Raw genomic sequence first — 18,249 nt, 5'->3', positions numbered from 1 at the left:
CAGGCGAAAGGAGGCATAACGTTTTAACCAGCATTCATTCTGCTTTATTATCTGGAATATGATTGATTCAGATTTCCATTACATAATTAGCTATCGATTTTGTCAGGAACATTGTTTTTTTCAAGTTAAACAGAAGATAGCTTTAGTGAAAGATGTGTCTCCGAGAAAAGGGAAAGATGAGGCCAAGCTGATAGGGGAAAGGTGCCCAAGTAAGAACACCCAGCTATTATCACACGAAACCTCCGAGAACGTTAGAGCAGAGAGTTTTCTAGGAGGGAATGATGCCTACTCTGCCTGTTAGTGTTTGTTTCAAAGTTCATCCAAGCTTTAAAGGAGGAGAAAATTGACACTGACTGGATCACTGCAGAAGAAAAGATTAACCCTCCCAAAAAAATCACATCCACTGACTGCTTTCAAAGCCCTGCTTTTGACAATTTTTTCAATATTTGTTTTAATTCTACAGTATTTAAGTTTGGGGACTAAAGGGAAATCTGTGTGCTATCATATTCTCAAAAGATTCATTTTGTTAGTATGTGCTTGAAAGGTCCCAGGGCATGCAAGAAGTATATCCATGTGGAGAGAGGAGATTTGTAATTGCAATTTTGTTGTCTTCTTTCCTTCTTGCCTAAAAGCTACTTGATTTTAAAAGACAAAATCAAAATCAAAGAACCATCTCATTTGGTACCAGTGACCTTGCAAAAACATTCAGGCAATAATTTACTGAAAAAATAATATAGGATGTGCAAAAAACAAGCTGTAAATATGTGTATCTTATGACCCAAAGTACATACCTGAAAGAAGTTATATTAAAATTATTTTAATATTCCTCAGTGGAGAAACTCAAGTTGTAATTTGAAGGTTGTTGCTAGAGAAATCAACAATAAGATGACACCTTGGACAAAAATAATGTTTGTTAGGGAACGGCAACTTTGTTTTTGACCAAAAGAATATTCAAACTATATCCATAGAGTGATTGAGTATTAAAGGTAGTTACAACTGTAAAATTATTTGATCTATCATTTCATTTTATAGGCACGAAAAATATCTCAAGCTTCCACCACAATGTTTAGAAATAAATTACCCAAATTGTTAAGAGTTAGTAAGTGACCATCCAGATCTTGAGGTCATCTCACCAATTCTAAGGAAGCATAAATTCTAGTATGACCTAATCAATTAAAACCTGTCAGGGATTAGAGAAATAGAACATACTAACATGTCAATATTTGTAGAATAAACCTCATTAAATCAAGAATGAAATGACAATTTTAAGGACTCTTCAGCAAGTTTCTAACAGAAAAAATAATAATAAATCCAGAGGCCAAAGTTGGGAAGAGCAAAGAAAGATTATGAGTAGATGCCATGTGAAACAGAAGTCATGTATGTCTGAGGGAGAGGCCTGAGGTGTATGTTTCACAGCTGTCTTTAGAGAAATGACTGGATAGGGGGTGGGGGCAGTGTGTAGTGTCCTCTCTGATGAGAAAAGGAGAGGAAATGAATTTAAATTACGAATAAAGGAATTTAAGTTAGATGGAAAGATTTTTTTACTGGCACCAAAGGCTTTGTAAACCCTGGAAAGGATTCCTCAGGAGGCTTTCTAATTCCCTATCTGGATGTATTTACAAGAAGAAAGATACCCATCAGCCCTGGGTGACTGAATCAGAGACCTGCAGGAATTTGCTTTCAGCTGAGTTCTGTGAGTGCAGGTCCGTTTCTGTCCAGCCCAGTGCAGGCCCCAGAATGGCCGGTGACATTGCTCCCAAGAACAACCCAAAGCAATCACTTCCTTGGAAAATCAATTGGCATCTGCTCGTTGGTTATAAGTGGAATGTACAATTATAATACATTCTGGTTTTTATTTTCTTTTTAGCCTGGTTTCCAGTGGAAAGAAAGAAGGCTTATGAAATCTCTCTGGCAGGCTGTACACTGCTTAATACATTTTCATTTTCCTTCTGCACGCTGGTTACGACCAAATCTCTTAGAAAATAGTGGAGACCAAAGTAACAGACATGAACCTTCGAGTGGGGAGTGGGAAATACCCTTTCCTCTTGCTCCGGAGGGAAACTTCTTTCCCTCCTCATCAACCTCTTCTTCCTTATCTTTGAAAAGCCTACATCAAGTTTTCTGCACACTGAGAATGTCACTTGCTTCAGTTCCAACATAAAAACAGCACCCATACTAGCACTTTGTACCAAATCCTCTAATTGATTCTATTTCTCTGTTTACACAGCTGTGCATCTGTTCGCCCATTGTTTTCACTGCATCAATTGTCTGGTTTTTTATTGTGAGCTCCTAGAGGCAAGGTGTGGAGCCTGTTCCATTTACTTTATACAGCACTGTGTACACATGTGCAGGTGCAACTGTGTTTGGCAATAATGGTTCCTGGTATGACTGAATGCTTAAAAAAAAATTACTGTGCATTGATCAAAGCGGTAAAGAATGGGCTTGGAGAGAAGGGTCTTTGTGATCTCCTGATTCTCTTGCATGCAGCACAACAGAGTCATAATTATTGTCAGGGTTGATCAGGACGTTGAACAGTGTGAATAGGGTCCAGCCAGCCACTGGAAAGGCTGATAAATCGGGATTGAATATTGAAAATAACCAAACAAACAAGAAAGCATTTATTTAGGAGTTTGACCCCAAGCATGACCTTCCCATCTTTTGTGTGAAAGCCCCATCTTGCTGGGATTCTCAGTTCAGAGCACTGGTGGTCACATGGGCTGTTGCATCTCATGCACTCCACAGAAGACTATAAGTTCACAGCATCCTGGTTGTCTGATGTCTTTGATTTTAACCCTTGGAAAGCACAAGTCTTTTTTTTTTTTTTTTTAACCAGAATTAGTATTTCTGCCTTCCCACCAATTCCTGTAAAAATACCCTCCAATCTTCCCTTTTATCTCTCAGTTGTCCTCATTGACCCAAAAAGACAGAGATGAGTCAATCCACATTGCTTGTTGGGTTAAAAAATTCCATTTTTCCTTAGGGATCTTCAAAGTTGTGTTTTTCAAAGGACAAAATGACTAATAGAAGTCTACCCCTCGGGGTAAGCACAAGAAATGACATTTCACTTAATCTAAGAAATATTTTCTAGGCATCAGCTATGAGGCACTCACAGTGTTCCGGGGAGAATGAAACGAATCATAGCTTCTGTCTTTAAAATGTAGACGAGCAAAGGCTAGAGAGATGTTTCTTTGATTAAAAGTATGTCCTGCTCTTCCAGAGGACCAGAGTTCTGCTTCCAGCACCCACTTTGGGGAACTCATATCCACCTATAACTTCCGGTGTAGGGGAAACTGACTCCTTGTACCTCCATGAGGACCTGTACTCATATGCACAGTCCATACATAGACACATTCACACACACAGGCACGCACATACACACACACACACACACACACACACACACACACCATTCATGCATGCACACAGAGAGAGAGACACACATATTCATAATTACATATGCACGTACATGTGTATTTGCACATACACAGATATATACACATATATAATCATAATTAAAATACTCAAAAGGTTAATGTTTAAAATATTTGTGTATACATTCATTCAAGACCATATTAAGTGATCTTAAAAATAAAAGTGTTGCCATATTGTAAGAGTGTGAAGACAGAATCATATATATTTAAAGTATATTCAGTAGACAGAGCCTAGACATCCTAATAATTGATAGCTCTTACTAGTATTGCTTAGTACAACATCATTTATAACAATTTTGTAGGAAAGACTTTTGTAAATTTGGTTTAATTGTTGAGGGGAGGAAAGAATTATCACATTCAAATAATAATAATAATAAAATTATCATCTAGAACACTGAAGTCAGTATGACCACACCAAAATTGGACCTCAACCATGCTTTGATGTCTGGAGTCTGGTTCTCATCCTGTTCTTCCTGGGATGTTTCAAAGTCTTGATCACTTCCCAAGATCACAGAAAACATTTTTTTTCTCTCCATGCTTCTTCCAACCCTGTTCTTATTCATGGTCATTTAACAAGTAGCAAGATAAACTTGAAGTTTTTCACATGTGTTTTGGAGACACAAGAATCAACTTAACAGGAATATGCCAACCCTTAACTTTTGAAAACAAATTGGGTGATAGATTATTGTAGGTAAAATATTGTATTTAATTAATTGACTACCAAATAAAGTATTGCCTAGATGACTATGTTAACTGATCATAATGCAAATGATGAGATGACTTAATGCAAAGATTTTATTATACAGTTAGCTTAAGCCTAAAAATTTACATGCTTTTTATATTTCGGTTCAGCTTAAGATTTGTTCTATATTTTCAAATATTTAGATCCATGAAAGAAGACTTTATATCTTATTCTCTTTGAATATTTACAATTAAAAAGACATAGCATTCATTTGTTTTTCCATCTGTTATTTGGATGGCTTCTGGCCAGCCTGAACCACCATTATGTTCTTAACACTGTAGTCTCTCTGAAGACTCATTTCATTGCTTGCTTTGCTGAAAAAGTATCTGCCTTCCTTATTTCCTCAGTAAAGATGAGCTGTCCCTGGGAAATAACATGTTGCAAAAAAAATATGAACCTACAATAAAAAAATTTCACAGAGACTTTCTCCCAAATATCACCACTTAAACTGTCATAAGGGGCAATTTTAGATCCCAACCATTGAAGCTCCTCTCCTCTAGCCTTCCAAACTAAAGTCACCATTTCTCAAATACATTTGCATTTTGAGTAGTTGATTCCACACTCCATTGCCCCCATTCCAAACTAATAGAATCCAACCATGTCATATATAACTTAGAGATGTAAGTATTTTCAACTTTTACCAGATCAATTAGTGTTGTCCCCTTTGACCTTATAACTGAAGTCATGAGACCATTGATGGGTTTTATAAACAAGAAGAAATGAAAGTCTCACTAATCAAACTTAAAAGAAAGCCAGTGATTTAGCAATCTAGATTCTTAGTGGTGGCTTAATATGACCCTAGAATCTTTTCTTTCTTCTAGTTACCAAGATTTAGCTGTCAATTAAGATTTGATCCTATTCCAGTAGAAAGGAATTTCACAATATATAACCTTGAGTTTCTGTTAATTAAAATGAAAATGGGCTCTCTCTGCTTCTAAACATTATATCAGCCATGGACTAAATCAATACGCTTCTCTATAGGAAAGAAAGACTGGCTTCCAGGAACCTCAAGGTGTCTAACTCATTAATTTTTTCTAAGTTCATCCATTTCTGAACAACTCAAATGTAATACTGTATTGAGTTTAGTAGCAGTATTGATCAATGAACATGTGTTATGCTCTTGATATCACTATGCATCAGTATGGTAATATTTAGTATACCTTGCAAAACTTAAAATGTAGTCCCTGGATGATGCTGTTGGGATAAGACTTGGTAGTTTTGTTTTACTGATTTCTAGTTCACCAATTTTTTTCCTTCAGCGCTGTGTGAAAAAATAGAATCTTTCATCTCCCTGCCTTTATTCATTTGCTGCACAGTTGTGGGATTAATTGAGAGTAGGCAGACAACACAATTAGCAAGGAAGTGGTCCAAAGGGCATGTTTATGTATTCCCTCTTTCTTCATAAACCATAAGAAGATAATCAGCCTGCTTTATGTTGGAAATTCAAGACTGGTTAGGAGAGGCTATGCTAATATATGTACTGAACCCTGTGTCTGGATGTCTGAGAAAATGCTATGTGCTTTCTGAAATGTTATGGCACATCTATAAATAGCAATTTGGAATAGCAATACACATTATATTCAATGGTTTTATAGAATTAAATCTCAGTACTATAGAATTGTATGATCATAGATCATACCTGGTTGCTGGAACCCAACCCACAAGGCTCTTGTATCCCAGAATGAATGGTACCACAGGCAACTGTTCTAATTCCACTTACCAAATGTAGTAAATATGCCACCTTATTCTTGAATTAAGCTAGTCTTAAAAATAAAATAATAAAACTATTTTTAAAAAAAAAAAGACTTTTCAACGCTTCCAGTGATAAAAGAAAGTCTTTTTATTAAGACTTCTTCTTATCCAGTAAATAACCACATGTTCAACAGCAATAAAATATTGGTGAAAAATAAACATTCTTCATTTCAAAGCAAGGAGCCTGCTGAACAGTGATACAGTTTCAAAAGTATGTTATTTGACAAGGGAGCTCTCATCATACTCCTGAAAAAATTTTACGCTGCTGTGATTTTGTTTGTGGGTTTTTCTTTTCTTCCAAATTGAAGGAATGTACTTAACTCTAATCAGAACCATCAAAGCTTTTTAAAATGCCCATAGAATTTAAAATGTCTGGCTTTAAAAAGAAAATAAAGTGTTTAAAATCTCAAGTGCTGGTTTTCTTTCCCTGTTGAGTTCTGGATTTCAGAATTGCAAGATGTGTTTATTTATAAGGGATCTAACAAGTATTTATAAAGACTTAGCCATGTGCTGGGCCCAGTTCTAGTCACAAGATATGTTCTAGTCTAAAAAAAAACACGTTTCCAGCCTCCAGGTAGGGAACTAGAGGAGGGTATGCTGATACATGCCAGTAGCTCCAGCACTTAAAAGGTAGAGGAAGGAGATGCAGAGGTTCATCATCCTCCTCAGCTACATAATGAGGTTGAAGCTAGCCTAGGCTATCTGAAACTCCTTCTAGGAAAAGAGAAAGAGAAGGAGATGGAGAGGTGTAAGAAAAGCAAAGTTCCTGGGAGAGCAGTTCATGTGAAGGCAGACTTTGAGTGATTATGATGCACGATTAAGGAAGGAAGTTCTAACGGCAAGTGTAGAATTCAAGAGAGATTAGGGACACGTGTGAATGAGAAGTTTATTTTAGAGCAGAGTAAGAAAGTCCTTTGTGAGAGAGTGGTGTTCGAACTGAGGTTTAAATGATTGAAAGCTCATCCATACGGTGGTCTTGGGGAAAGGATGATGCCTGGCAAGGGTGGAAGGATGGCTGAACTTAACTGACGAAGACTAGCATAAGGCTTCTGTGTATGGTCTGAAGGTGGTCAGTCATCCTCCTCAGACACCCAGCTCAGGGTTCCCAAAGACCACAGCCCAGTACACAAGACAACCACTTGTTCTTCTATGAACAAACGTCAGAAGTAACACCAGGTGTGGTAACACACTGCTGTAATGAGACACTGTCTCAAAATAATGATAAAGAGAAGGAGGAGGAGAGGAAGAGAGAGGGGATACGGAGGAGAAAGCTCTGCTATGTCTCTTCTATTGTGCTGGGTACTAGATTGATCAAAGCCACCATAAGGTTTCCAAATTGATAGGAAGGAACACAAAGGAGAGGTGAGGAATTGGGACCATGTTAAAAATTTCCAAAGTATAAGTTTTTCAAGGACTAAGGTAGCCTCCACCTTTTAATTTGTTCATGATGATTTTTTTTCTTTTGTTTGGTTTTTCAGTTTTTGGTTTTTGGGGATGGGGGGTCTGTTGTTGGTTTGGTTTTTCTTTCTTTCTTTCTTTCTTTCTTTCTTTCTTTCTTTCTTTCTTTTTTTTTTTTTTTTTGAGGCAGGGTTTCTTTGTGTAGCCTTAGATGTCCTAGAACTAACTAGATTAGGCTGGTCTCAAGCTCACAGGAATCCACCTGCTTCTGCCTGGGGTTAAAGGCATGTGCCACCATTGCCTGGCCAATGATTTTTATTTACAATATTTTGTATCATTTTCCATATGGTTGCTTCTAATGCTTTGCAATTCATTTGTAAAAAATAATTTTAAAAATATCTGTTTATAAAAATTAAAAATGAGGCTGGAGAAATGGAGTTAGGAGTTAGAAGTACCTGCTGCTCTTACAGAGGACCAGGATTCAGTTCTCAGCCCTCATATTGAGGGGCTTTATAAGTCACTGTAACTCCAGTTCTGGAGAATCCAGTGTTCTCTTCTGGCTCCCATGGGGATATGAACACATATGATAACATACATACACTTAGGCACATACACATTAAATAATACATTTTTAAGTCAATGGTATCATCAATTATTATATTTGAAAAAACCTTATGTTATTGTCTTCAGCTCCTTTAAATTCTAGACATTGTTGGTACAGCCATTTAATTCTTACCTCTTTTATCCTAAAAACCTTGTCAATGTTAATTCATCTAATAAGTGCATGTTGAACCATATACTTAATCATACAATTATGTGAAGAAAATGAAGTTTGAATATTTCTTGCTTATAGTACTCTGCCATATTTCTAGCTCATTCTTCCAAAATAAACTGATATGCGGTGAGTTTTAAATTGCCTGTGTAAGTAATATTACCACTCCTATCTTGCAGTATTTCAATCCTGAATACTTTGATTTATTTCATACACAGTGACTATAACACTCTTTCCAATAGGGTTATGAGTAGCAAAGTAAAAATTAAAGTCTCCTTACATTACTAGTAACAAAGAGCCTTTTAACTAGTAATTATTTTAAAGAAAGTTCTTCTAGTTAAGAGAGGAGGGAAACTTTTAAATATATGTAGTAAATTATCAATACACGTTAAATCAAATGCTAATCTCATGATCTAAAAATGACAACTCAAATCTCTCAGGTTATTTTCTGTACTGCAGTATTGCACTTTAAAAGGGGGGAATTTGCCTTTGCTTTGTAGATGTGTGTTTTGAGTCTGGATCCGTGAAAGCTATTCAGAGAGAACTAAATTGAATTGAATGTGCAACATATACCTAGTAATGATTCTTTAGGACTTCTATTCATGTTGCATCTCTTTCTCCTCTTCCATTTTCACCACAATCAGAAAGAAAATATAAATTTAGCAGAAGTCATTATGAAAACTACTACAGTCTATTGAAGGGGTTCTCAACCTGTGGGTCACAACCCCTTTGGTTGAATATCTGATATCCTACATATCAGATATTTACACTATGATTCATAACAGTAGCAAAATTATAGTTATGAAGTAACAATGGAAATAATTTTATGGTTGAGGGGTCAGCAGAACATGATGAACTGTGTTAAAGGGTCGCAGTGTTAAGAAGATTGAGAACCACTGGTCTAATGCAATTAGTCAATTAGTGAGGGGAGGGACGATAGCTTTCTTTTCAATTATAGTTAAATAGAAAAGAGGGGAGGGACTATAATTCCCTTTCAACATTCTATCTCCACTATCAGGATTGTGATTTGTACCTAACCAGTGCTTATAGTATTGAAGAAATTATCAAGAGACATACATAGTATCTATCGTCCTGTGTCAGAAATCAGCTCACAATTTGGAGAGTTCTTACTCATGGAAGCAACTCTGCTTGCAGGGTCTTACCTCCTTAGCTGCCTGCTTCTAGCCAGTCTTATGTAAAGAGTCATATGACACTTGCAGAGGGCTGGAAAAGTCCAGCATTTATGTCCATTTACGGCCAATGAACTTTATTACCAGGTAGTTTGAGGTCCCATGGCTTTCTGAGTAAAGAAGATGTCCAAATCACTCAGGGCTGAGTATTTATGTCTCAATACCCATAAGAGGTGAAATTCACACTGATAATGGAGCCACCCTCAGTTCTGAGGAAAAATTGTGCAGGCTTCATGGGGAAGTGGTATGCCAGAGGCTGGGCATTACAATTCTATAGATCCATTTTGTGTTTAATGCCAATTACAGCAAAAATCCTAGAACCATACTCTCTGACCACAGCCACTAGTTGCAGACAGATCAATTACTTCAAATCAATTAAAAGCAAAAGGAGTAGAATATGTGGTTCCTTAGTCACACTAGCCACATTTTTAAGAGCTGAACAGCCACATGTAACAGGTGGATACCATATTAGAAAGTAGAAAATATGGAACATCTTTTTTATTACAGAGAACATTAGAGAGTACTATTCTAGAATATACCACTTATTGCAAAAAACTTCAGATTGGATACCCAATTCTACATTTGCTTCCTAATCAACAAAAGGTGACTTTCAAATCTTGTTGACCTAAATTCTGATGTTTCTGTTTAAATCTTTTCTGAACAACAAATACAGATATCTCCTAGACACATCTCTGTGCTACACAACGAAACACATGAGAGTATCTGTTAGGAAAAGCAGTGAAGTTCTGCAGGCTGGCTTCAGTGGGGAAAAATCTCACATGACGTGGGAAGTGTCTCAGTGAGGGCAATGTATGAAGAGGGTGTATCTGCTTGACTTGTGTCAACATGGAAAGGAAATTTACACAAGCCAAAGCCCACCACATCCTTTTTGATAAGTCATTAAGAACAACCTCTAATTCAACGTGTATTCAAAGGAGGTAGAAAATGTATCTTTTGAAAGATACGTTTGACTTTTCTTAATTTTCTTCCTCAGGCATTAATTACTTCCTCACAAATTAGCTTGCTAAATAATAAATGCCCAGTTCATTCCTAAAGGGTCTCTAATCTCTGTCTGCGGGAATAGAACTACTGAAAATTTAGTACATGATGATGGGAACTAGTAAAGACAAAAGGTGCCTGATCTGTTTGTACAAACATGTATGTATGTGTTAGCTTTGTGTGACTGTAACCAATATGTTAAAAAAGAGAAGTGTCTCTGGGGTATGGTTTTGGAAGTGTCATTTCATGAGCTCCTGACTCTGCTGTTTTGAGCCTTTAGTGGTACATTATAGTGGCAGTGAGTGGAAGAGGAAGCTTGCTCATTTTGTAATAGCAAAAAAAAAAAAGGAGAAACATCAGGGTACCAATATTTCCTCAAGGCACTCCCCCAGTAACCCAACTTCATCCTACTAGGTCACGCCTCTTAAATATCCACCACCTCCCAATGACTCCACCAACTAACCAGGCATTTAACATATGGACCTCTGGAGAGATTCCAAATCTAAACTACAGCAATATGTTCATAAAAATAAACACATACTTGTCTAAATAAATGTAAAAAAAAGTGCCCTCTCTCTTCTTATCAATACGTAGGGATTTGTATTATATCTTAAATGTGCACTGAAATTTTTTATGTGTTTATACATTTCTACTATACAATTTATCATATGAGAAATTGTATCTACTAGGAAATTCTCATATGATAAAAATACAGTCAATAATAATTATTATTATTACTTTATATACAATTGAATAAAAGCATCCTCATTTTTCCACTTCAGAAGCTGTTCTGGAAATAAAGCAAATCCTGTGAGGAGACAAGCCCCAGCCCCAGTGGTACTACAAGAAAAGTCAAACAAGGACATTTGTCCTCAATTCTACTGGCCAGCCAAGCCTAAATGTAAGTTTGAAGAGGGAGGGAGGGAGGCACCAGCCATGGGGTGGTTCACATGTGAAGCAGACACTTGTTGCCATGGAGTGCATAAACAACTAGGCATAGAGGTACCCAGCCTTTCTGCAAATACTATTGTCCTGTCTCCCATACTATCTACACTGCTGAAAAAGACTTAAGACTATCATTAATATCGAGTTTAAAAAATAAACTCACAGTAAAATACAGAGTGCAAGCCTGGATGATTTTAAGTCCAGGCATGTTGAAATAGAGTCTTAGAATAATCGTTTCCATAGGACCTGAGTAGGTATCCAAGTGTTCACCAGATGCTAACAGCTAGATTGTACAGAGAAAAATTGCTAACTTAAGGTTCTTTTCATGATTCAGCAAAGGACTTTAAGTAATAAAAGATCTGGAGATTTGTAAAATAAATAATTCCAGTGCAAATGGGAAAATTAAAATAATCTTATCATCTCTCAGACATGTCTATATGTGTTTTTCTACCATTATCATATTTCTCTTAATTGGGACCATTTTTTTCCAGCTGATATTTTATAGTTTGAAGTTATGAGCTAAAATGAAGAAATTATTCATTTCAGATGACTGAAGTGATATGTACTGAATTTTCCCAAGGACAGTCTAGGATGTTTGAAATACAGCATGATATAACAAATATGGTTTTGTTCACATGTGGTATTCAATACATCCACAATGAAAAGTAATTACAGCATAGCAGAATCTTTTGTTCTTTAATTGATGTCTCAATAGACATAATAAAAATGTAAAGTACATCATTAACTTTTGAACTTTGATGGAAAAAAGTCCACATCATACCATCCGTTTCTGACAAGTAGACATTATCTCATAGTACCTACACCATCCTTTGCTTATTACTGTTGCCTGGTTTTAAGTGTGACTTTTGGATTCATGGTTTGAGAATTCCTAATACATAATAGCACAATGACTTTTTACAGTGTAGTTTTAGTTTATAATTAAAAGATTGATTTGTTAAGATTTCAGGGTTTTTTTTAATGTTCTTGTGCTAGAGAACCACTTGAACAAAAAGACAAATCCAGCGCAGCATCCTGCCACATGATCATATCCTGTCTTGAATCCATTCAGAGTACCTGGAGGAATGTAAATAATTTAATGATTTTACTAAGATATTACATTTTTAATACAGATACTGCCAATTATTTGGACTGGGTTCCAGTCCAAAACATCAAAGCCAGATGTCCTCCAAATAAAATATTCACAATGCAAAGCCATTGAATAAAATATACATGTTTGCTTAAGCAGTAGATTATAGGATTCAGGTTGATGGAGGTTGTTGGAGAAGCAAGTGAGAGGAGGCATGGCATGGGTTGTGTCCACTCTTGAGGAAGGCTGTGAACTAAATCCCAGAGAAACTCTGTAGCTGTTACAACCAACTACAGACTCAGCTTCTGGATTTCTTGTAACAAAATCTTGCTGCCAAGGACATTGATGGACTCACCCAGTAAAAAATTACAATAATAATGTTCAACTAAATCATAAAAAACACAGAAGGTGATTATTACAGGGCAAAGAAGGGGAATTGCTTGTAAAAGTTGTGGTAGAAAGATCAAAAATACATTTTATTGGACTTTCTAAAAATTAAGTTCTTTGTTTTCAGACTAAGGTGCAAAAGTAGTAAAATGTAAAGGTGACTCAATAAACTATTTCATTCAATAGTCAAGAGTAGTGATTCGGCAAGTCAAAGTAAAAATCACCGTTATTCAATATGGAGAATTCAGGCAAGTCTGAAGCTTTAATCACGAGTTTTCTAATGAAAATAACCATCTGAAAGTCATTTTAAAGAATTTTGATTGAAAGAAGAATAAAGAGCTGTTGAGTATGTGTCTTTTTCCCTGTCAAAATGAATTGGGTTTATGCTTACTTTCACATAGAACTAAAAGTCTGTGTCTTTTCAATGTCCCTTTAAGTTTTGCAAAGATGTTCATTTGACACAATATAGAAAATGACCCAGATACATAAATATAAATACTATGACAAGCATACAATTAGAGAAAAAGAAACAGATCATTGTATACCTCCGTGGTTTCCAAAATCATACAAGGGAGCTTTCTAAATTATTTTTAATTAGGTAGAGCTCCTTTCCTGATCAATTTTTACCTTCTAAAGCACAGATTGCCTATGCATATACCGCAGACATCTGGGTGCACATATTCCATACTTTCTTCAAATGAAATAGCCTATCTGCAAGTGATTAAAAAATATAGAAACAAACTTCTTCCGACTACTTAATATCTAGCATGCCTTATGCACAGTAAGCACCAGATAATATGGGTTAGGCCCACAAATTCTCACTTTCTGTTTATCATTAATGTGTCTCTTGGAGTCACACTGTAAGTGGTAGTGTCTCACACATAAGAATTAATGAAGTACATCTGTAACCAAAAATATCCATGGAAAACTTGCTGAATTGATCTATATCTGTTTTATTAATCAAGTCCAGTACAGAAAGACTTTCTTGTGGTTGTGCTGTTTTAGAGATAGAGTTGAGAAACTACAGTTTAATTCAAAAGTTGTTTGAAACTTTGAAGAACATGGGGTTTTATGTTATATGACATCAGTAAAGTTCAGTCCTTGATGGCTATAATTCTAAATATATAAGGATATAAATATCCTTATATATACTTTTACTGTAAAACATTATGCAAGTAACTATTCAATATGGAATTTACTTCTTAATGCCATTCTCCTCTTTCTTCAATCTTTTAAATAAAAAGATTTTTTAAAAAAGCACCATTTTTAAACTAGTTTAGTATGAACAGCTTTTAGCTGAAGCAGATGCCTGGAAATCAGAGGCCTCAGATACTATCCTTCATTCTCTACCAATTTGGAATGTGGCCTTGGGCAAGTCATGAGAGCAAAATCTACAATAAAAGAAGTAATAATGCCTTACATGTGCATGGCATTTTATGGTTTAACAGCACACTTTCACATACAATATCTTATTTAATCTTACCCCCAGTCTCCTGAGAGGAATATGGTAGTATTATAAAAATTTTCCATTTTAAAGAATAGGGATTTGAGAGCCAGGAGAACTAAATCACTTGTTCATAGTCATATCAATAGCAAATGTCAGAGCCAGAAAGCAGACGATTTGAGATGTGGGGCTGGTCTTTGTCATCCCTCTATACCACACTGCTACTCTCTGGTGTCTTCCCGTGTTATAAACTTAGGTGAGCAGCACTGTCTAATGTGGTGGTCACAAACCACATAGGGTTATTGAGGACTTAAAATGTGGTTAATCCTCATCAAGTCATGCTTCTAATAGGAACTATATGCCATCATTCTTAAGGCAAGATTAAAAAAAAAGAATGCATATTGAAATTATATTTGCAATGTCCTAACTTGAATGAAATAGCATGGTTGTAGATAGTATCTGTGTTAATATGTATAACTAAGTATGAGTGAGTTCACCTGTCTCTTTTAGTTTTGCAGTTTTTAGCACAGCTACTAGGAAATGTAGTTGGATATATGACTCACATGCTTCTGTGAGGTAGTGCTACACCAGCGAATCCAGTGCTCAGTGCCTGCAGAATGATTTCATAGTACCGGGCTTGTGTATGCACTTGCCTTGATGTGACTTAAACAAATTTCCCGAGATTCTATCAGAGCATAGTGTATATTAATGTCAAAGATTCAGCCTTATTTGTATAACTTCTATACCCAGGGAGAAGATCAGGCTTCACTCTTTGATGCTTCAAAATGTTCATCCATTATGAGGGTTCATTTTATACTTAATGCACAAAAGGCTTAGAAGCTAAAATTTATGGGAAAATCATAAATTATATTCATAGCTCTGTGTCACTGCTTATTTTAAAATATGTTCTTCCATAAATATCATGAGTAAAAAAAAAAAGGTATCCGTTACGCTAATATAGGTGATGCTAAAGAATAATTATATGTAAATTTGTTAACTAGTAAATTTTGGCCTGTTCACTATGACCCCGAAAGTAACAGCTCTTTCAAAAAAAAAAAAAAAATCTGCTGGGCGGTGGTGGCGCACGCCTTTAATCTCAGCACACGGGAGGCAGAGGCAGGCGGACCTCTGTGAGTTCGAGGCCAGCCTGGTCTCCAAAGTGGGTTCCAGGAAAGGTGCAAAGCAACACAGAGAAACCTTGTCTCGAAAAAACAAAAAAAAAATCTAACTGAAAATCTTCAAGGAAAAATACAATTCCAAACACCAACAGCTAACATCTATCTGTCATTTACTATATGGGCTCAGGTCCTACGCTGAAAGTTAAACTAAGATTGTCTCCTTTAATCTCCATAGGGGTTTGAAAATCAGCAAGAGGAAACAGAAAACATAGCTTTTCATTAATATTGCTTCTTACTTCAGACACAAGCACAAGTTTAAAGATCAAAGTTGTAACCTGTGTGTAAGGAAGCAATGGCCATGCTCATTCTCAAAGACACAGATAGTCCCATGAGAGCCGCAGGTCTCCCGCTTTCCAACAAGTGGGCCATGAATCACTCATACAGTCTGTTAGAATTTGCCTTTGTATGACCCAGGAAGATATGTAAAAGGTCATTGGAAATAAACCATGTAAAAGCAGCTTTGAGCTAAAATAGGGTCTTACTGAAACTAAAAGTTGAAATACAGAACTATTATAGGGATCCTACATAAACTCATAGTGGCCTACCTGGTCTAATAAATTCTTTTATTAATTCAAAACTAAAATTTTTCTAGAATGAACATTCAGAAATCAGTGTTCTGTGTCATTTATTTGTTACCTCATAAATACACAGATCCTTGGAGCTGAAAGGGGTTCTAGATTATTCTATCCAATGCAAATATTTTACAGATCAAAATCTACATTATAGAAAAATAATTTCCTCATGAAAAAGTTAAATAGCTAAAAGAAGATATCCTAAATAATCCTTGACCATCTGCACTTACTAGGAAGGACTGTGCACAGTATTTTGAGTCCTGTCAGAATTTTCAATACAATTTGAATTTCCAGTTCAATATTTGGCACTTCTAACCAGGGAAGATAAGATGTAAATGTTGACTGTGAAAAAAATCACATTCACATTAAGTGCTTATAAAATAGAAACAAAAGTGTAATGAACCTCTGATTTCAGACCAGCTACTCACTCATGACTCAGCTTCCTCTCTGCAGTGACTCAGACCGCTGAAAGGGACTTTCTTTGCCACTTTCCCTTCACAATTCTTCTATTATCATGAGAACCCGGCTACTTCCAACATTCCAAATAAATGAAGAATAGCCGGACACATGGCACTTGAGTTGAAAATAAGAAAGAAAAACAAAAGCCTTCTGATTTTATACACCTATGAAAAATACACTTGTGATAAGATTGCATAATGGTCATCCCTGAAAACGTATAACACTAAACGTATAACATCCCTGAAAACAAATAACACTAAACATACAGGTCATAGGTATGTATTCAGCATGTATGTGTATATGTGTGTATGTGGTTGTGTGTGTGTGAAAATATGTTGTTGTGAAAATATTTTCACATACATGTGAAAAAAATCACTGTTATTGCATAACACTTATATAGATATCTATGTACATGTATGTATATACATATATATGACGCTGAATTTGAAAAAAGAAAGTCAATGGCTATCTTCTCATTGTGTTAATAGACTTGCTCCAAGCAGAAGATTCCAACTTTCTCAGATGCACTTCGACATTTTTACTAAAACCCAGACTCACCACCAACTTCTAGTCCTACTCTTATCACTGGCCTGAGGTTGCTTACTGATCGAATGGCCCAGGGATAGTTTTTTACAGAGACGTTACTAATGAAGGTGTTCTTTTTCATTCAATTTTAATTTAGTGGAAAGTACTGTAGAAACGTTGTTTATTCGTGTCTAATATCTCACTAGTAGGAGTTGCTGACCCATAACAGATAGTAATTTTAAATAGGCACTGAGCTGAGTGAGAGGGAACTAACTGTGCTTTCTTGGAGAGATCCTATTTGCCTAAGATAAAATTGGGGCTAAAGCATGTATTTTACTTTGATAAAAATCAAAACAGAAAAAAAATCAAAACAGGTGGAGGGAGATTATATTAAGAATAGATGCATCTTCCTCTAGAAATGTATATTTACTTCACATTACAGAGAATGTTCTAGAAGAAGTAAATACTAAATCTCTTTTTTAAGTGTAATCTCTCTCTCAGAAATGGAAATAGAAACACTGACTTTCAAGGAAAATATTGCGATATATGCAGGTCCATCGTCATCTGTAATGCAAGGCTGAGAGTAGATGTGTGCAAAGTTGCACAAGGATTAAGGCGATTGATAATAGTTATAAAATGCTCAGTGCTGTGTTAACATTAACAATCAATGAGTGTCAGCAATGGTTAATAAACATGATACTGCTGTTTATAACTTATTGACTACATCCCTCCCTTGGAACAAACCTTACTATTTCCCAGTTGAATGACTCTGTGGCCGTATATATGCTGATGTCTTATTCTAAAAGCCTTTCCTCTACTTCTTCATCTGGTGAGCATCTAGCCACATCCAGAGTTTAGCCATGAAGTCTCCTCCTTTTGCCTTTCTTTCCTAATCTCTAGTGGCATTTGTCTGTTTTCCAAGACTATGTGCATGTAATTTTTTTACATATACATGTCTTTTTTTGTTTGATTCTCCCTTACTCCACTACATACATGCATCCACACTTCAGGAAAAGCTGCTGCACCCCCTCCATAGAAATGTATATTGAAATCAGCAAACTCTTGTATAAATAAATGTATACATGACTTTTTTCCAATTAGGACATAATGTGTAAATGTATAGCCTCAGTATGGAGGAGGGTTGTTAAATGCATTGTTGTAAAAACTGGGATATTCAGCTTACTTCTTCTAGAACATTCTCCATAATGTGAAGCAAATATACATTTATAGAGAAAGATGAATATATTCTTAATATAATCTCCCTCCCCCACTTTTACTTTTATCAAAGTAAAATGCATGCTTTAGCCTTAAAATTGTCTTACACAAATAGAATCTCTCCACGTCTGACTCGACCACATCCAATGCAGG

At 35.9% G+C, this 18,249-nt stretch overlaps 1 protein-coding gene across 1 annotated transcript in view; it reads left to right on the top strand.

The window, feature by feature from the left end:
* Col8a1 (collagen type VIII alpha 1 chain) overlaps positions 1–18,249 on the top strand; it is a 138,920-nt gene that overhangs the window by 66,284 nt on the left and 54,387 nt on the right. The window contains exon 2 of the mRNA XM_006996467.3: positions 11,067–11,185. The gene's annotated coding sequence lies outside the window, so the exon portion shown is untranslated. The remainder of the gene's footprint in view (positions 1–11,066; positions 11,186–18,249) is intronic.

The sequence above is a fragment of the Peromyscus maniculatus genome, chromosome 12 (genome assembly GCF_049852395.1).
Source record: "Peromyscus maniculatus bairdii isolate BWxNUB_F1_BW_parent chromosome 12, HU_Pman_BW_mat_3.1, whole genome shotgun sequence".
NCBI lineage: Eukaryota > Metazoa > Chordata > Mammalia > Rodentia > Cricetidae > Peromyscus > Peromyscus maniculatus.
The sequence above is the reverse complement of the archived record's forward strand: the minus strand, read 5'-3'. Positions and strand labels throughout refer to the sequence as shown.